Raw genomic sequence first — 27575 nt, 5'->3', positions numbered from 1 at the left:
CCTTCTCTACATGCAACAGTAGTAGTAATAGTAGTGTTAAGTACAGTAACACTACTATTACTATTACTTTTACTTCTCTCTAAGGTAGATATACCCAGGCATACGAGCACAGATAAGCTATTCTCCTTGAAAAGATGTGTTGATTGATACTCTTATCTTAGAAAGCATTTTGCCACCTGACTGCAGAATTCCTTGACAGTGGTTAGAGACTTCTTCCTTTAAGGCACTTCAGCTTCTACTTTAAACAACTGACTGAACATTTTGTGAATGATACAAGCCAATGCCTTAATAATGTACTTGACAAAGTACAATCTTAGAAATGTGTAAGAACACAATTATAGATGTGCCATAATCAGTAACAGCAAAAATATGAATCAAATTCAAACCAAGTATTAATCTTGCTCGCAATTCTGTTTTCAATTTTCCAAATCACCTGATTAAAGTACCACAAAAATAAATTAGTGATGAGAAAAACCTCATTAGATCATATTGTACATCTCCTTGGTAATATGAAATTGCTCTCTACAGCAAATATCTGAGTACTTTGTTCCAAATGACGAAAGAATAAGAGATGCTACCAATCTACTGCTAAAGAAAAAAAAACTTCTATTGAAACTTTATTAAGAGTTGTGTCCTTATATTCCATCTAAATTTTCCTTTGCCCAATTTAATCCTATTTTGCACGTCTCCTCAGACCAGTCTTTATGTCCTGCTTTATGAGTGGCATTTACCTCAAGCAAGCGGTTTTCATTATCCTCTCTTACTCTCTTTCATTATACTCTCTTACTGAAAATTGAATAATTAAGCACACAGTTTGGTGGGGGGGGGGGTTGGGTTTAGTCTTTTTGGTTGGTTGGGTTTTTATTGTTTGGTTTGTTGTTGTTGTTGTTGTTTGATTGATTGTTTTTCCTTTCATTTTTAAGGCACAGATGGATCTACAGTAAGTACTCTGAAATTGCAAATAGACATTTTCTAATTATGCTAACATTTTAGTGGACGCCAAATGGTGAATTTGGTATTACAACTTCCCAATAAAATTTCTTAAGTTAGCATTTGACTTTTTTGTGATCATGTCACATTGGTAACTCAGAGTCATCTTGATCCACTCCTTTCTTTTTCTAAGATACTTGCTGCATTCAGTCAAGCTGTTGGATTGTTATCTGATCTTCCTGCATGTTATTAATTATTCTTTCCATTAGAACTAATTTTTTCGGCTTGAATAATACTGAGATCAGACATGCAGTTACCAAGATCTCATTGTCTGTTTCACAGATGTAAAAAGTTTACTAACATGTAACAACATGGGCTGTATTCTCACAGCTTAGGTTTTTCAGGTTTTTTAAACAGCTTTTATATTTACAATTAAAATACAGATCACATTATGACCACAAAGTAAGGTTAGCATATTTTTGTAATGGCCACATAAATCATATACATAATCAAATTATATTTTTATAATTAGCATATAATTACATTTTTTGCATAAATTTCCACTGGTTGCAAACCATTTACTGAAATAGTAGTTGAATTTTAATGATCATCCAATAAAACTCCCAGATTTTATTACTCATCCTATTTTCCCCCTATAGAAGCTTGGCTAGAGGAACAGATTTTATTTCCTTGAAGCAGAAATATTTTCCCCATGAGAACTGTTTTTTTAAAATATGGCAATATGATTAAACTGCTTTTAAAAAGAACAATCAGTCTGTGACTGTCCTTATGGCAAAGGGTTTTCCCTTTTGTATCTTCAAACTGAAAGTCAACTCAAATGGGTCTTTGGCAATGATCTTATTAATAAGTCTCCATCAGCAATCACCTGATCCCTGTGAGATGAAATTTAGCCTCAGACCTCCAGAAGGGTGTGTCTTATCCCTTGCAAAGATTTTGTCTCATAACTGGACATCAAAGTCAAAGACAGTAACAGAATTTTATATCGATCAAGTCTTTCACCTGTCCTTCATTGAAGAGTTTGCCCTTGGTCTCAAGCACTGATTGAGAGCGTTTTTTATCTTATTTTTTCATGTAACATTTTTGAGTATGATTGGAATAAGAGCTCTATAATGGCAAGACATTGAAGGTAAGAATGGACTGGCCAGAAAACACAACAAAAATACAACATGGTGAGAGGCAACACAGTACTCTGAGTAGTGTAAAGAAAGATAACTAAAGAAAACTTCAACTCATGGAAATATCAGCAGTACTGATGGATCACTTAAATCTTACAGTCATATAAATGAAGTATAGGAGACAAACAGCAGTTCTTACAGCACCTTTGCAAAACTCACCTCACAGTGCAAGACTTCTAGCTATCTTTCTTACTCTGATTATTTCTGTATTCCTATTTGGCATGCAGTTATGATAAGAGTGGCATCTTGAAAGTAACTGAGAGAGATCTGTGAACTCTGTAAAAGAGTAGATCTGCATTATGGGGTCAGTTTCTTTGAACACTTTAATTCTACTGGAAAGAATTGTGCCCCTGTATCTTCAGTCTGGCCTACTTTTTCCCATGTCCTGAAATATAAAGTATCTTCTATTGTCTCACACAACATTGTCTGTCATTTTATCTATGTGGAACTTGACATACTCATACTGCATTTCTACTTCATGTGTAGTCTGCCTATAACCAAGATTTTTCTGATAAACCAAATCATTGGGCAGTTTTAACTGTCATTCCAAGTAACAGATAAAGAAAGGAAACAAAAAATATATTAGAAAAAGGGAATCTTTTTTTTCCTCCCTCAAACATGGAAACTCCATTCTGTATAACCATGAAAAGAATGGACACCACTTAATCCTTTACCAGCATATTCTCCCATAACCTGGGTAAACACTGAAAATATTGTATCATGGAATATGGAAGATCTTTTTTCTTGAGAAATCATAACCTGATCCAACTGGAACTAGTTACACGGCTTCTGTCTTAGTGATGATCTCACATCAGAGTACTCGTCTGGAAAAGCCTGCATGACTAACACTCAGCTACAACTCTTTTCAGCCATCTTCCAATAATATCATCACTCTGACAATTTCATGTCAGTGTTGCTACATTTGCGGGCTTTACTAAAGCATCAGCTGTAGGAGTTACATGATTTGCAAGGCTCTCAGCTTTTATTTTTAAGCTAAGTTTTCAGATCTCAAGATTCATAGACCATAAAACCAGAAGAGACTGCTGTGATCTTTTATGACTCCTGCATAGGATTTCCCTAAATTTATTCAAATTTGACTCCGAGAATAATTTTTGAAGTGGAAATTTCTTATGATAGAGTTTCCATTGCTTCATGATTTCAGTCACAGACTTGAAAAGATTGAGTCCATCTATCCAATTCAAAAATGAGAAAAAAAAAAAAAAATGAAGCTATTATTTTGAAAAGCAGAGGGTTTTTTTAAGCTATATATATATTTTCATTTTTCATAGAGGACATAATTAGGGAGATTTGATTCGTAATTAGTTACTGTTGCAAATGTTTGGAATGGAGAATAGTATGCCATTAAAGATTTTAACCCACACCACATATAACATATACCAATAATAGGTTAGCCTCTGTATATTAATTTTTCTCACTAAAGTATAGCTAAAATGGAATTAAAGAGATTAAAAGTTTTTGAAGTTACAATGTCATATAATCACCCTTCTGCTTTTACGAATTGTTACATTGGCTGTTCTGCTATTAACAAGATACTATTTGATTAGTAGTGAAATTATTACCAGAGAATTGACAGAAAAAAAAAAAAAGAAAGAAATTTCAGACTCATTCAAGGCTTGCATTGACTACTGGCAAGCATGGGATTCAGAAAGAGCATCTTCTTCCTTTTGATGCATAGTATAGTTGCTGTATATGTTATATATTATTTTACTTCACTTTCTTCTAGTTCCAGAAAAACAGCTGTGACCAGAGTTGGGACATGGTGTGTGCAGACAGACATTTCTATAGAGACATAATAAAATCTTTAGCGTCTAAAGACATTAGAGTATCTCACTGGTTTACCTTCCTTCTATGCTAAGGCTGAATCAGTAACTAGATTATATTATTTGAGGTGAACTAAGGGCAGGAAGATAAGACAGAAATAGTTAGGGCTTTTTGTTTTTCCTCTCTAAACTCTGGGTTGGGTCAATCTCAGAGCTTTACCTAACAGTTTCCAAGATGTTACAATGATCCAGATTGTTGAACCTATTCTTGATAACTTCTGATCTCTTCTTTAGTCTGAATTATTTTATATAATGCTAGAACTGTTCTTTGACTTGCAATTAGTGTAGCTGCTTGGCTAAATACATGCTGCATGGTTACCTGTCATGGCAACAGGAAAGATTCAGTAAAAGGTTGTTTTGTTTTTTATTTCCTGGCCCAGTCTCATAATGGAAAAGACTTATTAATACAGGCTGGAGTATTGGTATAACAAGGGTCCTAATATTTTCAATGGTTAGCAAAGAAGAAACTTTCATTGTAATTTGCAATCAGTGTGAACAAAATTTTGATACGAATTACCCTGTTATGCATAATTAATCAGAAAATTACAATTGTAGCAGGTTTTCCTTACACCATTGTTTTCAGAGAATCACAGAATGGTTGGGGTTGGAAGGAACCTCTGGAGATCATCTAGTCTAACCCACCTCCTAAAGCAGGTTTACCTAGAGCAGATCACACAGGAATGTGTCCAGGTGGGTTTTGAATGTCTCCAGAGAAAGAGACTCCACAACCAATCCGGGCAGCCTGTTCCAGTGTTCTGCCACACTCAAAGAAAAGAAGTTTTTCCTCATATTCAAATGGAATATCCTGTGCTTTAGTCTGTTCCCATTGGCCTTCATTCTATTGTTGGGCACCACTGAAAGGAGTCTGGTCGTGTCCTCTTGACACCCACCCTTGAGATATTTATAAACACTGATAAGGTCCCCTCTCCGCCTTCTCTTTGTCATAGAGTTTTCATCATCGAGTCTGAAAATCCTTTAAAGTACTAATAAAATCTTACTTCAGTGAAAATCCTTCAGATATTTTACCAGATCTAGAAATAAAACTAAGAACTCCAATTCTTTACCTCTGTGTTCTGAGCATTGTCCCAAATAGACTAACCTGAAGTTAACACTATATAGGTACATGAAAATGCTCTCCAAGCAGAAGGCAACAGTAGTTTCACCAGAATCCAACAAGGTGCTAGGATTGCACCTTGTGTAATTAAGGCAGGGTAAAAAATAATTTGCTGATTTCTGATAATGTTGACCTCTCAAATTCAGAGTTGTAATCACAAGAAACTGCAAAAGCAATACATGTATTATCTCTGTTTATTTTCTAACTACTTAAACTTGAAAAATAGCTACTTATCACACTAGACTATAATATGTCAGCTCTTTCAACTTTATGTTCTTTAAAAACATACAATTCAAGATTCCAGAACTCATTCCACTCCCCACTTTGACATATAACTTTTTGAAAAAACAGAGAGTATAAAAATTTGAAGGTAATAAGGTGATCAATAAACTCAGGTGTTTCTTCATTGGAGAGAATAGGGTGGCTCTCTTCTAATATTTAGAAATTTCAAAAGCTGGTGTTTCGTTAGAAGAAAATAAGTAATTTAAGCAAGTAATAATCTATTAGAGAGTAGTAATTGCAATTAACTATGACTTCAATTAATATTTAATGAAGTCCACAGAATTGATGACTGGACCAGGTCTTTTGCACTGTTACTGCAGGAATTTATTTACAATCACAGTGTTTAGACTATAAGCAGCTCTGTTATTCTAGCTGTTTACTCATAAGGAATTTGTGAAAGTCATGCTCTTCAAGTGTATAATCTAAGGGTACATAATCTAAATTAAAAGTCATATTTAGGCAGAGGGAACAACTTAATACACAAGCCAAGTGAACTATGCAATAACTTCAAATGTCATGTAAATATCAAGAATTATTGACCTTGGCATTCATTCTTAAATACTTTCTATGTGATAATATTTCAGTACAATATTATGAGAATTATAGCTTCTTAAAGACACAGAACTTCTGACTTTCTTTTCATGTTGCCACTCCACATTTACATCCTATGATTAAAAAATATTAGCCTTCAGATCAAGATCAATATGGATTAAGGAGGACCTTATGCTATAAACCATTATGTAGGTTTATGGAACTTTGGAACTAGGTCTAGTTTATTAAGAAGCAGAAGGAGAGAACAGCAATTTCTGTAATTTGCTCCATAGAGTTCTCTATAATATATGTGACACACTTTTTTCAGATATCAAATGTTTGGTTTCTTAGGGAAGTTTTCTCAAAGGAAGAGGTTTTCACACAAATGCTGTTTGTTAACAGAATGCATGTACAACTTGCTCACACACATCAATATATACTCTTTCCTAACCAAAAGAAAAGGGTAAGAAATTTCTTCTGTCAGGACAACATATAATATGTTGACTTAAGCATTAAACACAGATAGCCCTAAAGGATGGATGCTACAGAACCATCAGATGCCATCCGTTTAATCTTAATGATTTAATAATGAAAGATCTGCACTTCAACAAAATTTCCAACCATATCAATATAATTTATGGTGTTTTCATAGGAGTATCTCAATAGTTAATGTACTTTTGGGACAAGCTTTCATTTATTATATAATACACACAAAATTCCTATTAAAAATAGAAAACTTATAGCAAAAATCTGTGGGCCTACCTATGTGAGAACTAGTTATCCAATTCTCATGTAATTCTGTAATGCATTCTGGAGGTACCAGATGCTCTAATAAATGCAGTCCCAGGAAACTCTAATATACATTCAGGCAAGGACAAATGCTTGTTTCTGAGAATCTTGCTGCTGCTAAAATTACAGGGGTAGTCGATTTGAAATTACTGCCTCTGGGTTGTTTTTTTTTGTTGTTGTTTGGTTGGTTTTCTTGTGTTTTTTGTTTGTTTGTTTTAAATTTTCCTTCCCTCCTGAAATTTGATGCAAACATACATGCAAGAAATCTTCTTTAATCATATATGAGATATTTGCATAAATGGTATATGAGGTATTTTATATGGCATTGTGTACTTTATTCCCTAAAATAAGAGGGCTCCACCCCGGCCAATAATTTCAAGTAAAATTGAGTACTATTTTTTTGGCTGGTAATGCCTCTTCACAAAATAAAGTGTAAAAAATATCCTTTTTAATGAGCCTCATATCTCCTGTAGATTATTTCTTTGGACTGGAAGAACTTGTCAGTAACATAATGCTTACATAAATCACTTATTTTGGTCATGTTTGCTAGTTAAAGATCCTAGTCAGAGTGACAAGAAGACACAGCAGACTTGTACACTACTATTTCAATTTACTAAGTCTAATGTTACATTTAGTACAAAACAGTTTCTGCTCCAGATTGTTAATGTAAACTCTCGAGTTTACAGAACTGAAAAGTTCCTTTTGTCCACTCTATTTACAGCCTGGTTTTATTCTCATGAAATAAAAAAAATTCTGGTAGATTCTCACCCCAAACCTCTTTCTTTGTCTTGTAATTGGATTCATGCTGTTCTTTTTTTCATATAATATTCTATTTAATGTAATTAATATGCATTGGGGGCAAAATTCTCCTTCTCAAAGCACAGGCTCAGTTAAAGGAGAGAATTTTGCCTTGTTCACTGCAACATAATAAAATGTTTTCACTGTGGTTGGCAATAGCCTGGCATACCCATTATACAAAGTACTGAATAACCTAAAGACAATTTTTAAAAGCTGTGCAACAAAAAGTTTACTTTCTTACTATATTTTCTAGCAAAGAGTTAAATAAAACAATATAAAATCTACATTTTTTCAAATCAATGTATCAGAACAAAGTGCACTGCATGTAATGTACACAGTACAATAAAAAAAAATCAAATTAACTCTTAGATATATCTTTATGTTTTAAGTTTTCTAAGTTGTTCTCCCTCAGGTGTCATTAACCATACAGGGAATTTCAGATTTTCTAATCCAGAAGACTGCTGAGGCATAGCAAAGCTATAAAACCATCTCTACCTATTGAGTGTGTGAGATCTATTATGGACCCACATATTCTGACTCAGTAAGACAAGTCTCTTACAAATCCACCTCTGACTATGTGTAAGATTTGCACCCAAGTTACAGTTTTAAAAGATCCTAAAGACAGGAAAGTCCCAGTCCCTTCTTCAATGTAATTTCTGACTGGAGAAGGCAAGGGAAGAGGAAAAGGTGGTAGGGGAAAGGGACATAGGTTAATGTCCAAAACTGAATGCTCATTCAGTACTAGCGCTGATGTACGATGGACAAGCAGAGGGGAAAGGACATTAAGGCATCTCACAATCTTTCTTCTCACAAGTTTGTGATAGGAGTGACACCTCCTAGAATATAAATATGCTTATAAAAGAGAATCCTCATATCACTACTCATCAAAACACAGCAAAGCCCCTTAACCTCTTCCAAGAAGAGGCAGCACAAGGTAAAGGATACCTGAAAATCTGGGTTCATTATTCACGTTTTGGTATAAAAGCAAAGCTATGCAGAATCATCCCAAAAGGAGTGTGACAGGTAAGCAAAACACTAAAACCGTGATAGAACAAGTACCTGGAAAGAGTGGAAAAAAAAGTTACAAATACTGCTCCTTTTTTTTGGTGAAGAAGTAGAGTTACTATTTGCTTTCTTTAAAATACATTGTTTCATGGTTGTAAAAAAAATGGAGCACTCAAACATGTATCACAGGTGTCTAATCACTACTGTATTAATACCCAAGCCTGAAGTCTCTTCTCTTTCAATCACCTTAGACTTCCAGGGTTGAAACAAAAGGAAATTACTAAGCTTTTGAACTTTGTAACATGTTATTATCTCTAGAAGCTTCTTAGCATAAGAAAGTAAGAACAAGTTTAAAAAATAAAATGAAAAAGCTTTTCCAGAATTAAGTTTACTTAGACCAGGAGGTCTGAAGTAAACACCTTTCATCTTGAAGCATGGGTTGAGGGGAAAAAAGAAAACTGGTTATTACTTGCAACAGTTTTCTTCAGCTGGTAAATGCAGATTTACTTAAGTAAAAATGAATCCTCCTGATATGCCTTTCAGCATTCTGAGCTTTAATGATGCCTAGCACAGCAGTGTAATTAACAGTACCAGTGATATATAACAATTCTGTGCTTTTCAGTGGCACAAACAGAAGGCTAATACCAGATTGCTTGTTAAAGGTACACCCAGTTGCAAAGTACACCAGATGAGACAATCCCCCAGTAGCCACGTAATGAGGTAAAGACATCTGTACAATTATTTCAGAACTTTGAATGTGAAGATTTAGAGTCTTTGGTGATGCTACAGATGTCATTATCATCATCCCCATAGCCATTGTCACTGGAAATATATCAGCTCTCCAATCAGACTGGACTAAGAATGGCTCAAACCTTGTTTTTCCTTAAATGTCTTCACACATAGCTATTCCTCAGTTACTCAAAGCTGTTCAGAATAAGTTAACAAAAGACAAAACTTTCTCTTGCTTATGTTTTTCCTTGTAAGAATTGTGCCCCACTGCTTTTTAAGAGAATACTAAGTGATCATTCAGTAACAGAAGGAAAAAAACCAAACAAGAACAACAACAAAAAAACCACAAAAGCCCCACAAACCAAGAACAAACAAACAAACAAAAAAAAACAACAAAAACAAAACCTACAACAACAAAAAATAACACCAAAAAAACACTCAAAATTTAGCAGATGAACAAAGATAAAGTATCAACCATATAGAAAGGTTTATGAAACCTTTTAGAATTTTTTTTTACATCTAGGAATGTGTATGTATTCTGGTGTTTTTACTTTCTGTGAATATAACATCAATATATTAGCAGAGGGAGAAAAGAATCTAATTTTTGTTAAAAAAAAAAAATAATGGTACTTTACATCAATCTGTCATGGTAAAATAACTTATGCTTACTTTCAGACCTCTTATATTGGCACTCTGATGTAAAGTATTCTCAGTGTAAGTGCAGATTGTGGATATAAAAAGTTTACCCAAGCTGGTATGAAAGTTTTACAAGAATGCATAGAAAGCCAAATGTTATGCAACTAGGAAATGGATTTCCTGAATTACAATTCTGTATTCTTATCTTCTTCACCCAGTGGTGAGGAAGTTTTCAGCTAAATGACGTTCTAAAACTTTTTTAGTATTTTAAGGAAACTTAACATCATGGTTTAACCCCAGCTGACAACAAAGCACCATGCAGCCACTCGCTCACTCCCCACTGGTGGGATGTGGAAGAGAATCAGAAGGATAAAAGTGAGAAACCTCATGGGTTGAGATAAAGACAGTTTAACAGGTAAATCAAAAGCAGCACATGCAAGCAAAATAAAACAAGGGATTCATTCACCATGTCCCACCGGCAGGCGGGTGTTCAGCCATCTCCAAACAAGCAGGGATCCATCATGTCTAACAGTTACTTGGGAAGACAAACATCATGACTTCATGTGTCCCTCCCTTCCTTCTTTCCCCCAAATATATACAGAGCATGATGTCACTTGGTATCAAATACCCAGCTGTCCTGGCTGTGCCCCCTCCCAGTTTCTTGTGCACCTGCAGCCTTCTCTCTGAAAAGTCCTTTACTTTGTACGAACATTCCTTGGCAACAACCAAAACATGAGTGTGTCATCAACATTCTTCTCATACTAAATCCAAAACACAGCTCTATACCAGCTACTAGGAAGAAAATTGATTCTATCCCAGCCAAAATCAGGACACTTAACCAACAAGATCTTTTTGTTAAGAAGCCACTAGGCTCTTTCATGTTCTTAGTGCTGTAAAAAGCCAGAAATTAATTTTTATAGTGTATATTAGATCTGAATTCATGCTGTTTTAAGTAGGAAAAATATTGTTAGATCAGTGTTACTGAGTGTTTGGATTCACATACATCTAAACTGACTGACTCAGATCTAAATCAGTAAATTTTCATGAAGAAACTATTTTGGTTATTCTTCACAACTAGAATACATTGTTATAAATGGCATTATCATAATAACTCTTAAATGTAGCCTGTTTCTACAGCTCAGCAAATCATCCACAGTAAATAATGTGATCAACACTTTTCATCCCATTTCAGTTAATGAATTGTCTACGAACAAGTTATTTTCTCTAGTTAATTTAAATGGCACGCATAAGGAATCTGTTTCTCTAAAACATATGATAATTGTACTTACAGATAAAATTCTGCATCTCTAAAAGCTTGATTTTATTTACATTCATGTTGAATGAAATGGCTTCCAAGCAAGACTGACAAATACTTAAAGTCTGTAGAACAGTCATCAAGCATATCTGAAACATCTGTTTAGCTTGGACATGTAGACGGTATATTTTCTTTCACAGATTAGAATACTGTAAGTTGGTTCCAGTGTAGATATTCAAATCTAGACTTAATTTGCCCTACCTGAAAAGTCACTCTTAATGAAAAGTTATATTCAAAGCACATGTTTTCACTAGTATATATAGAAGACCTTTGGACTAGCTGAGGCAGCTAAATACTGCTATCTATCTTTCAGAGGCTGTTTTTTGATCTCAAGTAGAGCGCCTGAGATACTTGGAACATTGTTAAGGACATGAAAAGAAATGTAAATACTTATGGTCAGCATGTTAAAGACCAAAATTCAGACTTCTGGTTAACCCGACTCAAGATAGTTCTTTAGAAAGATACAACATACAGATGCATGTATACACATAGGATATATTAAACATCATGCACAATGATGATATAGCATTAGGAATATTACAACATGGCTAATATTGCAACAATGCTCAAAAAATCCTGAGTTAAAAAACAATTAAAAGACTTGGTCTTCATAATGCAAAAGTGGCAACAATACTGAAACTTGAGAAAAAATGGTTTTCATCCCCCCCTTCAAATAGATGAAATTTTAATTGATTTTTATTTATATTTTTAATCAAAAATATATTGGTCATTTCTTTTAATAGAACAGAGACAATGTAATTTCAAAAATATTTGACCTTTTTTTTCCTTTTTAAGCAGTAGAAAGTCAGAAGTAAATGTAGAAACCTTCTCTTATATTCTGCACAGTATTCAGAAACGTCTGCTTTAAGATATTTCTCACTGACTGGTTTTGAATAAATGTGTACATACACTTCAACAAAACAGGATTCTTTATATGTTACAATGAAAAACTAGTTTTCTAATTAAGAATATTAGAGTGCATAGAATTCTTATTTTGCTTTTAATAGCCATTTTACAAAACAACATAATTAAGAGCATGACTCATGACCCATGTTTTCTTTTACACGCTGAGGGAAAAAATATACTAACCCAAACAAAGCAAAACATCAGTCTTTGAGATGTGAAGATCCTTTTCTAATAAGAACTCTTTTTTAGAATGTTTTTCTCTGTCATTTTGATATTTACATATTTCCAGTTGATTTTTTCTTTTCTAAGAAAACTTTTTTTCTTTTAAAGACCTAGATCTCTGCAAACCATGGGACCAAACCAAAGCAGCTGAATGCACAGGATTCAAAGAAGAAACTTATTGCAAGGCATAATCTAGAAAGTGGCATTTTGGAAATTTATTTCACAAATTTCATCATAAAATAGAAGAGAGAAAAACTGATGGAAACTAGTGATTCAAGTAAAACACACAGCTGTATTAGAGGGTATTAAAAGGGAATTGAGAATGTGGGTTTGTTATATATATATTTAAATTTTTTAAATTAACTAGGGCAAGGCTCCACCAGAACTTCATATGAGATTTAAATAATCAGTAGGGAATCTGCTTCAGTACTGTGCTGCCAGGTGCCAGACACTGAATTTACCTATCCAGTTTCCAAACTAGCATAGTAATAACACTGATCATGCAAATGTTTCCCACCAATGCCCCTTCAGAAACCTTAATTTTTATATTCAACAACTGCAAACTATCTGAATCAAAGTTTAATTTAATGTGAGTGACATGCCTGGGATATAAAACTATTAGACACTCATTAGAAATGTTCTGTTGTTGATTGTCTGGGTGAAGATGTACATTTTATTAACTAAATAGCTGCAAATTGGTTTATGATTGTATTGTACAAAAAATATAAGAAACTTCATAGAGTCAAATTCCTGAAATATGTAGTAAGGTGAGAAAACAATGCATTCCTTAAAAAGAAAAGAAATAATTTGTTAAAAAGCATGGTTCTAATGAAGAAAACTGTTGAAACATGAATAAATTCAATCAGGACATACTCTTCAGATGACCAGTTGCCAAAAAGTAGCAACAGGGAAAGAAACTGAGTATTAAGTATCTAAATTTCTTCACTGGAGAGCTTATGAAAGGAATTGCAGAACAGGGAATAAAGGTTCCTTGAAAGGTTAAGAAGTAAAAGTGTCTACTGTTACTTACATCAGATTATTTTCATTAGTATTAAGCTGCAACACTGCATATAACACAAATCAATTTACATTGTTTTAAAAGAAATAATAACTAAACATGTACTACAAGACTTGGCATACAATGTGGGTTAACAGAATGGACCTGCCTTAAATCAGCTAACAACAAATGAACAGCTGGACAAAATTTTTTCTCAACCATATTTTCTAGGCAGTGTTTGACTATATACCTACTAGCTCTAGCCTTTCTCAGAGGTCTCTTATTCCCAGAGTCATTCTGCCAAAATATTCACATTTCCTTGATTTATTTTTTCCCCTCCTTCAAGATTTTTCCTTTCCTTTAGCTTTCTTATTCCTTCATTCATAGGATTTTCTCTTGAAAGATGTCTGTGGAATAAAAAGACTGACAGTACTTCTAACTCTCACTTGCTAAACTCACCAGCTAAATGTAATGAGACTGTTTCATAGGGTTAAAATTAAGCACCAGTTTGAGATTGACTCAAGCTTTTTCTTTATAGAGGTATGAGGAAGGCACCTCTTTCAATTGCCAGTGTCATGAGCAATCATGTAAATTTACAGACTTTCATTTTATAACTCATTGTGTACCCTTGCCCAGTACTAACTACTTCTTTGACTGTTTCAGGACTTAATTCACAAGATATTTAAAAACTCTACCTTAAATTTACTTAATTCAGGTGAGTACTTGTTGGAGGTGAAATGAGAAGTAGACTGGAGAATGCAGCCTCTTCCTATCACCTGAGGCAGAGTTGGTTGAGGTTGCTGGAGTTTCATGCAATTTCACTATTATTATTTAATTGATTATCTTAGGCTAAACCCTGTGTGACCATGGTATAATAAAGGAAAAACTAGAAGTAAGTGAAGGGGATAAACAGCTGATTTAAAATTGATTGAAGAAAGAATCCTGCTTTTAAGAAAGCACACTGTAACACAGGCTCCTAAAGGTGGTAGAAAGACTCTGAAGTGGCTATATCAACCTCTTTATCAGGAATATATGTTTTCACAATAATAAGAAGGACCTGTGAATATTTATAAAAGCAAAACCTGAGAGCCTATACAAAAAGATTTTAAAATAATGCAAGCTTTATCAACTCAAAAGTACTGCAAAATTCAGATGAACCAACTAAAAAAAATATACTGGCAGAACATTTTAAATAACTAAGTAAGGTTCTTCATAAACGTAGGGGAGTTTTTTATTTTTTTTTTTTTAGGGGTGGAGAAGGAAGAACAACAACAATTTGTTTGCTTCTATGAAATACTAAAGTCTCTACCTAAGTCTGATACCCACCCTACAGTTTTATTCTTTTTGAATTTCCTCCCATCTCCTATACTCTCTTCTCATCTGTGTTCATAATAATTTGACAGAATTTTCTCATCTATGGTAAATTTCAGTTCACAGGAAAAAAAAATAAAAAAATAAAAATATATAGAGAGCTTCATTGTATCAATGTTTCGGTATATGTAGAGGAGTGTTTCTGCCGAAAGTATTTTCAAAACAGAATTCATGTATTATGTGTTCTGCACTGAATATCACAGAGTGAAATAAATAAAAGCCATGGCTTGGAAATTTCCCTTAGTCCTGAATAAAAGAGCAGGAATGCAAATGAAAGTCAAAATAAAACTACCCAACCTTATCTAACAAAATCCTCTGTATTGAGATAAAACACTCCAAATTTTTTCTGTTATTTTTCTGTAACAGACATTTTCTGATAGCAAACGTTGATTTTTTTTTGTTTGTTTGTTTAAATCTATAATTTTCCTTTATCCATTGCAGAGATTCAAAAATACTATCAAGAGGGAAAAATAGGCAGTAAAACCAGAAAACAAGTTGGCAAAGGAACAGAATCGCATATGGACTGCAGACTACAACATTCATCAGGGTGTTACACTTTTGGCTTCAGAGGGAAGAGAAAATGATCAGATAGCCTACCCCAAAATCCACTGTTGCAGGATTATTGCTTCTGTAACAACCACTATGGAATAGATATTTCCCCTTCTTGTACTATTGGGACTAAATCAGGTCTAACTACACTCTTATGACACATTTACTTCCCTCCCCACACCCCCCACCAGCACATAATTCTCAGTTTATTTAGATCTGCCCAGCATCTGTTTTCCATAGCAAACACACAAAAACTCAAATGAAAGTTACTTGAACTGAAATGAGATCTCAAAACCAAAATATTTTCACAAACAAACAAAACTTCAATAGCATTTGATTTCTTCTATAGTTGATTTTTTCAGTGAAGAAATTTCTTTAATGCAAAGTCCTTATGGAAAACACAAGTATTAACATTTAATAACTCACTGTATACAGAATTTCAAGTTATCATATCATACATTAGTACCCTTGTGTACATTGCATCTCTGCTTGACTTACTGTTGCAATAAGAAGAATGAACATTAGAGATAAAAGAGCCTAGTCAGAGAAGCAGCCATGATAAGCAGTCCTACCCCTGGGACAATTTGAGTTATGGGACAATTTGAGTTATTTTGTTTGTTTGTTTATATATATATATATATATAGCAAAGAAACATTCTTGCAGGGCCAGATGTCATGGGCTTGATGTAGGAATTATGAAGGAAAATTCTATGAGGTGTTTTAGATATGAGGTCAGACTAGATAACAAAGTGGTCTTCTCCACTCTTAGGACATGTGGATGAAACACCTTCATTTTTTTTTTTTTTTTTTATTAAAAAAATCTTTAAGGAGGTAAGAATTTCACAGTCATTTATTTTGTGTTTTATCCAGTCTCTTTTATTCCTTATCTCCATTATCCAATTGCTATGTGTCACCTTTTAGACCATAAGCTCTTTGAAGCAAGGGCTGTCACGTTTTGTATGCTTCTACAGTGCCTAGTACAATAGGTCTTGACCTAGTTAACTCTTAATCAATACTGCAATAGAGATGTTAAATAATTATCACAGGACTGTTGTATTTCATACTACACAGTTCAGTTCACTGAGAAACCCTGTTGCAAGATAAGGGTACATCACTGTTACACAAGAGAACACCAATAAAAAAAAACTCACAGAGATTTTCATGCATGAAAGCGTCAGGAAAACCTGGCATTAAAAAATAATAAAGCTTATATGGAATCAGGTATAGATTTATAAACATACTCTTTTCACTGTGTTCAAACTCAGCTACACTGAAACTTAACTTTGATTGCAGGTATTTTTATTTGAAGTAATTAAAGCTCTACTGCACTGCTGAGGACAAACGTGCACATACCAAAATATTTAAAACTGAAAAGAAAAGCTCTACTTTTTACAATAGGAAGCACTTTTAAATTGCTTTGCCATTTAATTCCACCTCAGTTGCACACAGAAATTAACAAATCTGCTTTCAGACATCCCTGTTATTCTTCATAAAGTCCCAAAGGCGTCTCAATGAAACTAGATTTAAAGCATGTTAAGTGCATTACAGGAAAAGTGTTCCCAAACACACAGTCCAATTAAGTGCCAAATGATGCCTTCAAGTCTCACCCATGTAAACCATACAAGGCCAGGGAGACTTTGCAGTGGATATTTAAGGCAAAAAGGAACATTCATTATTTGGTAAATTATGAATATTTTTTCCTAATTGAGTTAATTCCATTTTGAAACTTATGCTATGCTACAGCTTGAATTACCAATGGAAAAAAAAAATCTCTGTAAGTCAGAAACTGGGGGTGGAGGGAAGTAGCCACAAAGGATGAGCAGATTGTTATTGCAGGATTAAACAGACCTACAAATAGGAAGAAGTCCCCAGAACAAGTAGTGATTGTGATGCAGAATGCTTTTCCTGTTACTTTGTTTTGTGACAGCATTAGCTAGAATTTTGATAAATATTCCTTAACACAGCTGCATATACATACATAAACAGTAAGGATGGTATAGGGTACTGTACCTCCAAGTTTTTCAGTTTGCTGAAGAGAGTCTATGTTTTTTGCCTGCAGCACCAGTGTTGAACTAGATACAGAATACAACAGAGTTTTTGCTTAAATATTGAGTGACTATCAAGCAAACATTGTACACAATTTCACTGGGTAAACCAGTTAATTTCTACGTTGTTAAAAAATAGAAAACTATGTTTTCCTATTCATCATCTCTGTGGCATTTCTAGTCTAAAATATCTCTCTCACACTGCTTCCTAAACATTTCCTTTCCAAACTCATAAATCCTAAACTGTTTAGTTTTTCCTTATATATCATCTTATATATCATCTTATATATCATCTTATATATCACAGCTCTGACACCCTTGTTGCCTTGTCTGTTGTTTTTGAAAAGGATTCTTCAAACGATGTAATGAAAACAAAGCTACTCAGAGAATCTGACTAAGACAGTTTTCAAGCTCTTATTTTCATACAGAATTGTTTGAAACTAAACTAAGAAGAAAGCAGTTGTTTTGCTGTCTATTAGAGCAAGCAAACCTTTACTAACTTAAGAAAAAGTTGAACACTTTGCAGTATAGATGTGCAGGGAATACAAAGCAATATTGCATTGTCTCCTGTGCAGGCTCTGGTCTGTAAATCCTGACATATTTATTTTTTTCAGATGCATACAAACATGCACATCGACTTGTGGATGGGTTTCTATTAGATGGAGATTTGTTATGGAACTATCCAGGCCCAAAGGAGTCTCAAGGCCACTTTGAAAAGCTGAAAACAGGACCTGCTGTGGGAGTGAGGCATTTCTACAATAACAGGGTCTCAACAAGACATAAATCAATGGACCTATCAGCAGTGAGATTCCAGCACGTGGACAGCTTGTGAACATAGATGATATCCAAGTAGTGAATGCATGCTTGGAGCATGGACGCGTGATCAGAGAATAGTTGCATATATAAGGAGGCTTATTTCTGTAATAAATGGCTTTGCGTGATTCACATTGAATCAAAGTGCTGAGTCCTTTATCATTCCAACATCTACTCTCAACTGAAATATGCAGGAAACCTTCCTTGAGGCCAGATGCTACAACCACTCACATGAGCTTGTGACTGAAAGATACTTGTGCATAACTGATAATGTGAAAACTGCTCCCTTCCCATACATTAGTCAAGCAACCACCAAAAGATATGATAGAAGATTATATAGCATAATTATAAAACTAAAATATCCATTTACCTTATTTATCTTCAAATTACAGTAATTACTCCAGAATTTATTTCTTTTTCCCCTTCAGAATTTCTACTTAGGACAATTAAAATAGTTTAGTTTCAAATATTTTCATTTTCATGGTTAAAATTTTACATTATCTCAACAACAAACCTGAATAAAATAAACACCATTGAAAATATTTTAAAATATTAATATTGAAATATTGTTTAAAATATTAAAAGTGAAAATAAAGCAAATATCAGAGAGTGTCACAATTACTCATGAACCACAAGTTCTACTTTTTGAATACAGAGTCCCAGGAAACTGGGAAATATTAAAGTCTGCCCTATGAATATAGCTCTTGTATCTGAGAACAGACAGGACCTACCCTCTCAACCAACATAGTTAGAAATTCTATTAATGAAAAGGAGTTATTCATCACCAATATCCAATCTCTGTATCACACAGGTACCAATCTGCAATTAGAACACTTTCTGACATCTCTTGCAACATACAACAGAAATACATGCCTATTGATTTCAATGAAACTTCCACCTCTTTTCATCCTTTTATGACTGAATTTGCCCTTGCTGACATCCAGCCTTCAAAACACTTCTTACTTTTACCTTTCTTTCTGGAAGAAGTTTAGGACCATTCTATCGTTTACAAGCTTGCTTAATACCCACTCCTGGCTTGTCTTTCCAATGAAAGAAGATTAAGAAGGTAAAAGATACAAATAGCCAATGAAATTAGTAGGATAATAGACATCTTGGGGTCAACCTCAGTCAACCCCACAGTACGATGTAAAATCATCAAGTTTGTATTTACAGCTATTTAAAGTACAATAAATAAGTACAAATATACTGACATCATTACAACACTGAAAAAATAAGAGACATGACTAGATGGAACAGCAAATCCAGCTGAGAGTGGACATTGTCTATAAAAAAGGTACCTGTTCTATAAAAAAGGTAGCTATTCTCCTCCCCTTGTCTGTATCCCAGTCAAACTGAGCCCTACCAACCTGAGAAAGACACAAGAGCAAACAGTCCACCCTCAAATGCAGAGCAAACTCTTCCCCTCATACTCATTGCACATACAAATTTAATCATAACTGAAGCTGGGAAAAAAGCACATTGAATGAGTCAGCTCAGATTTTCAGAGTGAAATCTGTATACTTTGTTTTTTACCAAAACACAAGAGAAGCTTTAGGAGAAACCGGACACCCAAACAAAATTAGGAGACAAATTGCCAGCCACAGTACAAAGCTGTTTTTCTTGTTAAGTACTTGCACATCAATTGCATAAATACTCTTCTTCCAATTCATCAGGTGCTAAGGGGATTTAGAAGACAGACTACTTTTGGTACAGTGGTACCTTTGAACTTTTGCAACCTTACATTAATATCCTCCTGCAGTTCTAACACCCTCTATATAGTCTATGCAAGCTACTCTGCATCAGGCTTTCATAACCCAGAGAGGTAAGTCTGCATGACCTGCTGGAGTGCACTTGCATTATCTACATTGATACCTTGAAACAATATTTACGTATTAATAGCATATCCACTATTGTGGGGAGGACAAAAGTTCAGCACTGAGTAATATGAGATGAACTTTTTACCAAATAAACAGACATTTAAATGGTAGGTAGTAGACATTGCTTTACCCAGAGTAGAACGATGAGATTTTAAAATCTCAGTACATTAGCTGGAATTAGAATGTAGGATTAATCTTCTTATAAGAAATATTTGATAAAATGTTGGTCTCTACTACTGAGATTGGATATGAAAATTAAAATCCTTTGAAGTTAAATAGGTTCTGCATTCTGTTATTTTATCTCAGTTCAAATAGTAGAGCCTGTGGCTGCGATAATGCTTTGAAAAGAAAGCAAATAACTTTCTCTATGCACAGATTATAGTTTAGTTTTTGTTTCTCTATTTTCCTTTCCCTTTTCTCTCCTATCCTTTGTAACTGCAGGAAAGATGAATCATATCAGGCACTTTGCACTTCTGCCTAAAAGCAGTGATGGCTATGCTTATTCTCACCTCCTCAGCACTAAAACCAATGACTGGTTGCAGGAAAAAAACACTCTTTCAAAGCTGCCCCTTTGAGGTTCATAGTTGTAATTTCTAGGGAACACAATAGCTTGATGAAGCCATAGTCATTAAAAGGGACCAGAATTATTTTAGGTCACTTCCACAGAGAGCTAAAGGATATTAGCATCCATAATATCAAAGCACAAATTCATCAGCATAATCAAATAGGCTAGTTCAAGTAATTACTCTTCAAAAACCATAATCACTAGTCTTCTAACTAAACCTCAATTCCTCTGTAACCCACACAGATACCACTGTGGTTTTTTGTCCTCTTGTGGCTAGACCACAAAAGGCTTTTATAAGTTTTACTGCCTGTAAAATATAGAATTAAAAAGTGAGCCTACAAAATAGTCTTTTAACTCCAGCAATAAGGATCCAGTGGAAAATAAGAGAGCTAGTGTAAAACTATCTGCAGATCTCTTCAGCACTGTCAACCAAAATCACTTGAAGTAGCAATACAATCTATGTGCTAAAAACAGTTCACTTCATAATTGTACAAGAATCTTACTTGCATCCCAATACTGAAGGAAGAATATGGACAATACCTCATACAACAAATATTAAGACTGTTGGAAGTCCAGTATTGCTCTTAGATTTGCAGGAGGGAGTGGCAGAACACCATGTTTCTTGACAGAAGACAATAAATACACTCTTGAATGACAGGTTATTACATCTAATTACCTTTCCAAAAAGGTATAGAAGATAAATATTTATTTGACAAGAACGAATAAAAGAAATACTAAACTGTTATTATTTTTTAGGTTACTGGGATATTTAATAACTGACAACACTGGTTAGTGAGAGTCACTAGATTTTGTGAGACATTCCTTGTTTTGTTCCACTTCTAAATGCAGCTCCACTACATTCTGTCATTATTATTGTCTTTTTTTCGCCCCTAGCCCCCTTTTAATTGGAGCACCATGCACTTAGAATATGTGAATGTTTATATATATGTATGTGCATACATATATGTACTTATGAGAACTATTCCTCTGATTACCTGCAATCATCCCTAGACCTAGAATGACTTTTGTTTAATAAGAGGGTTTGTCTAAAAGACAAGCAAAAATTTCTGACTACTTCTGCAGCTCTATTTTAGAGAAGACAAGAAATGGGTAACGCAAGCTATAGCCTGGTTAATTAACATAATCTCTTTTTTTTAACTTTTGCAATGGGAAAAAAAAAAAAAACAACATTTTGCAGAAGTATGAACAGCTGGAAGATGAAAATGAAGACCTCTTGAAGGTTCCCTGCAAACTATGTTGAAATGCTTTAAATAAACACTTTGAACTTTTCTGTAAGATACCTCACAGAGCACAGATTACATTTTTCACTCCACAGTAGGTAGTTTAGCAGTAATCTATAGGAAACAGTACACACAAAACTGATACAAACCATGGGTGCTTTACCTACATTGCTGATGTAACAATGCAAATCTTTTTGTCATTCATTCCAGCTCTCAAGGCAAAACATTGCACTGAACACAGCAGTTGCAAAGGTTTGCCTTGATAGCTGACATGAAATAAAAGGCAATCCAGATATAAAACAGGATTTGGTAATATTTCAATCCTGTTATTGAATATTTAGTTACATTTATAATTGGAAAATAGTAGTAAAAAAACTTTTTTTCATGGTCTGGGTTAGATCATGGAAACTGAGTACCACCTCTGCAATTCTTCTGTTCAAGTTAAATCAGAAAGCAGTTGAAAGTCCATACAAAAAGAGGGACTAGCCCAACAAGCCTGGGCAGCACATAAATGAGAACAGCAGCTTTCCAGGTAGTAGCATAACAAACACTGAAGTTAGAAGTGCAGTTGACACAAACCCTGTCTCTTTAAAGGAGTCAAGACCTGGAAGCATGGCATTGTTCTGGTGTTGAGGAAAACTAGGCTTTTTACTACTTACATTCAAGTAAGACTTTTTTCAAAGAAACATCAATCTTCAATGCCTCTCACTGATGGAATCTACCCAAAATGTTACCTACTGTCTCATTCAAAATGCTTTTGAATACTTGAAATATATCTTATACATCTTGAAATGGTAGTAATAATTCACATGTAAATATAACTTCACTCAGGCTTTTAGTGGTATCTTTGAAAAACTGACTGGCATTAATCAGAAGCCATAGCTGCGTGTCACTTAACTATTATCAAGAGCCCAAACTGAAAGCAATCATCTACTTAGAGACTACAATATACTAATCAGCGGTATATTGCGCTAACACTAAAATCTCCTTCATAGTTTGAGTGCTTCATTAAGCCCTGTAAGTAAAGATACACAAGCACTAATACAAAAGTACATTTATGCTTAATTATACTGTGGGAAAAAAGCAACATAACAAAAAGAAAGGAAAAAAAAAAAAAAAGTGGAAATGCTGCAATGTAGCCAAGCCTATTGAACATGATACAGTTTGGGGAGCACTGTCAGTTTGCCAACTTAAATATGTAATAACAAGCACATTCCTAGATATCTTTGTAGAAGACAGAGTGATCCTGTATTGCTTTTTGTAAATGTAATTTAATAGCATTAAATATTTTCTTCATTAAAAGGTTTCTTCATATCCTGTGTATTATACATGTTGCATGCCTGTCTACCTGCATCCATTCCCATGAATTATCTGAGCACTTAAGAGACAGTAGCACAATTTTGGTACCAATGTGCACTTAACTTTTACTATCACTTTGTCAAGAACCTCTCCATGAGCACATCAGGGAATTTTACACCCATCTCGTATACACAGTTGTTGCACACTGAACAAGCTAAGCTAGTGCATACATTTCCAGGCTCCCTGAATAAGGAAAAAAACAGGGATTTGATGAAACTGCTCCTTAATTTTTTTCAAGTGTTTCTCAAATTCATTCCCCAGTTACATGAGAAAGGTTGTAATGTAATAGAAGTAATGTAATAGAAGAGTTGAAGAAAATGGTGGGGACATTGAACAACTAATCAGAACACTACAAAAGACTTAAAGCACAGTAAACATTGGGAAGAAACATGGGAAGAACAGTGGCCTTAGGCAGGGAATCAGGCAGATCCTTAGGGACATAAAAAATGAATAACAGCTCAAGACCAAGTTTTTCAGATATGTAAAGTTATACAAGTTTGAACTTTTCAGAATTCCCATTTTCTATTCATGACTGAATCCTCATTACAAGGTTATGCTCGCACTAAGCCACAAGAAAATCAACAAAGGAGACATACTGTTGACATTCCTTGAATCTACTGGGATCTCACTTGGCAGAGATGAGAGCCTCCCCAGAGAGGTCACAGTCACAATTTGAGAATTGTTGTGTGATAGAATTTAAACTATTGTTCCTTAGAATGGATAAACATATTGTGATCTGATGATGCATTAAATTCGACACTAAAGAAAACAGATCTTTACGGATCAAAACTCTGATCTCTGCTCTTAAATTTAAAGATAACAAAACAAGAACAACTACATGAGTGTGGGGCTTTTCTTAAAAACAGCAGGACTCAAATCACATACTAGGCTTCCTCTCTCTCCCCTCACCATAAGCCCTATCCATGTTCTTCTCCTTTTGGTGCTATTACTTACATAATCATTATATAATAACCTGTAACTCTTTCCTTCCAATGCTACCAAACCATACAAATCTCTACCGTAACAGGCAACTCACTGATGAATGTGTGTTACAGGATCTCCCTGTTGTGTCAATTTACAGAGGAAAAAAATCATGACAGCCCCCAGACACAAGGTATTATGCTCAAGATGCACCTCTTTATGCTCTTTTCTCTAGAGTCATCTTGTTTAAACTTGAGAACGTCATTCCAGAACAAGGCTAACACATGCACATGAAAGCACATAAATGTCTTTTATTTGAATTCACTTTTCCCTAAGGCAGTAATTCAGTTAAAACCAATGCTCCAGACCTAGTCCTCCTCACCAGATAACACAAACATTTTCTGTAAGTAGGCCTCCAACATGTATATAAAACATACAACAGAAACATTTCTTTAGTCTAGGACACATTTGCATAACTCAATCCAATGGCTAATATCTGAAGTCAGCAAAGCTAATAAATTAAAATAGCAATTTAATAGGATCATAATGATAAGTAAAAGAAAACATGTAAATAACAAATTCTTTTTGGGCAGGGGGGCAGGAATCTAGAGGGAATTTTATACTTCATTTGTTTTTCAAAGGCTCTATATATTTTCTAAATAGTGTACACTTTTTTTGCAAGACCTTTCCGTGAAAATGTATTAGTTAAGGTGAACAATCTTGCGAGACAAAAAAAAAAAAAAAAAGCTATATTCTAGACCCCTTTTCAGTCTTCTCAAGACAAATGAGGTGTACGAGGACTCCAAGCAGAACAGAAACTGGTTCTGTTCTGCTTATACTATATATATATAATAGAACTAATATCAGGTATTTAAGAGAATTTACAAATGTTTTTGACAACCAAGTTTTGCAGGAAAGGAAAACTGGAACTGTACAGAACAGCAGTGAACTCCAACGCCCTCTAAATATCAAGAAACATGACAAAGGTGAGGAAGGACTAGAAAACCTTACAAAGCTGGTAGACCTTGAGACCTGTAATTGGGAAAGCAGTATAAATGTCAAAAATAAGTTAAAATGCTGCATAACCAGCTACCAGACTCCTCATAGGCCTGTAAAATTCTCAAAAAGCTAAATCAAAGCTGGGCTGGAGAAATCTTGCCACATGACTATAACAAATCTTCAGCTGCAGCACAGAGCAGAGCCTGAGACCAAGGGAGAAGTTTACCTTTTGACCTTCACAGAATCACACAGAATCACAGAATGTTAGGAATTGGAAGGGACCTCAAAAGATCATCTAGTCCAATCCCCCTGCTGGAGCAGGAACACCTAGATGAGGTTACAGGAAGGCATCCAGGCGGGTTTTGAATGTTTCCAGAGCAGGAGACTCCACAACCTCCCTGGGTAGCCTGTTCTAGTGTCTGTCACCCTCACTGAGAGGAAGTTTCTTCTCAAATTTAAGTGGAACCTCTTGTGTTCCCGTTTGAACCCATTACCCCTTGTCCTGTCATTGGCTGTCACCGAGAAGAGCCTGGCTCCATCCTCGTGACACTCACCCTTTATATATTTGTAAACATTAATTAGGTCACCCCTCAGTCTGCTCTTCTTCAAGCTAAAGAGCCCCAGCTCCCTCAGCCTTTCCTCATAAGGGAGATGTTCCACTCCCTTCATCATCTTTGTTGCCCTGCCCAATAGTATGAAGTGGAAAATCTCTCTCCTCTTTCTCTCTTATGTAACTGAACTTAGAGCTCCTGCAAAGTATCCTCTTTTTTCACTCTTCCAGTTGTAAACAATTACTTGACTCATTGAACTCTTTTATACATTATATTCCAAGACAGCAAGTCTTATCTAAAAGATCATTCCAACAAGGATTATGATCCTTAGCTTGCCACATAGGCTGTCACTCATTGTCAAAGCAATATCTCAACAGGTATGGCTGGTAAATACAAAGGGAGGATCACAAACATCCGCAAAAGGGAGGTCTTGAGAAGGATAAGACACAACCATGACTCTGTCACAGCTAGTGTAGCTAGTCTAAAAGAAAGATCAGCCTGCACACTATAAACATTGTAACATTCATTTTATATTGGAATCTCTTTCAATAAGTCTGATTATAATAACATCTTTATTGATTTCACAAAGGAAATTGAAAAAAAGTGGGAATCAAGGGTTATATATGTTTAAAATTAATAGGAAATTATACACTTAGGGTATCTATAAAGGTGGTATGTATTTACAGTATTAACTTTAAAAAAAAAAATTCTTATCGCATCTTCCAGATATATATCTAGAAAGGATGCATCAGGCATCTAAAAATATCCTGTAAAATGGTATGGGTAACAGTCTTCAAACATATAGATTTGCAGGAAAGAGAATGAATACTGACCCAATAAATCCATCTAACCTATCTAACGGGGAAGAAAGGAAAAAAAAAATTGAAAGGAGGAAAATTTTGTTTAGTCATTAGAACTTAATTCTTGAAAGCTACTAGTTAAAAACTAGAACAGAATCTGTAGAGGTCTGCAAGAATAAAATTTCTTAAAAGAAATTTGCATGTGATGGAATTTATGCTGGGACAACATATAGACCAGGCAACTTCTTTAGATCTCCTCCAGCTCTGTTTTTCTACGATCATTTTCTCCAGCTTTCAAAAACCTGGAGGAGCTGAAGCTGCTTGATGCAGAAACTTTGCATTCTCTGGACAGAAGATAGGGTGGAGATTTAACAGAGTATTTTGTGCAGATATACTATTCAGAGACATTGTAGTCCTAATATTCTGTGAACACTAGCATTATTTTTTTCCTAGTGGCTCAATGTAACAATGTGATCTGAAATATAAACCACTTTCCTACTCCAAAATAAACATTTTCATTATCTATGCAGCACTTAAATATTACAACGATAACATCTTATAAATTTATGTATTAATAATCATCATATTGAATAGTACCAGACTGTATCTGTTTAATGTTAAAAAATATCCAATTAGGGATTAAGATGGGCCCTGCAAAGTCCATTTGCAGATGATGAAAAAAGCAATATACTAATCAGACTGTGCTAACAAAAACATATTTAAGAAAGCTACATGCTTTAATCATGGTGGGAAATAAAAAAATTAAAAAATAAAATGCATGTTCTCTCACACTCAATGCTGTTCCACTGGGCAAACAATTCACTGCTTCACATCTTAACTCCTGTTTACTCACATTTTAATGAACAGCATAATGACAGCTAACACTCTTGTTTTTAAGATGGAAAGGAAAAGATCACTGAAGTGTGCAAAGTGTCTACGTTTCAGTTCCAAGCCAGTATAAGCTGCAGTTACCGCCATACTTACTCTGCTTACAACTTCAAAAATGAGCAGCACAAAATCATCTCAAGAAAGTTCTAAAACTATGGAATATACTTCCTTACAAATTCCTGGGCAACAAGTGAATAGCACAACTTTATACTTCTTTTCCAGAAATTCCACATAGAAGGAAGGAGAAAGGCATTGTATGCCTCTTCAACATTAAGATGAGCCAAAGTGACAATATCTAAGCTCAT

The sequence above is a fragment of the Streptopelia decaocto genome (genome assembly GCF_964273445.1).
Source record: "Streptopelia decaocto genome assembly, chromosome: 4".
Taxonomy (NCBI): domain Eukaryota; kingdom Metazoa; phylum Chordata; class Aves; order Columbiformes; family Columbidae; genus Streptopelia; species Streptopelia decaocto.
Note: the sequence above shows the minus strand (reverse complement) of the source record.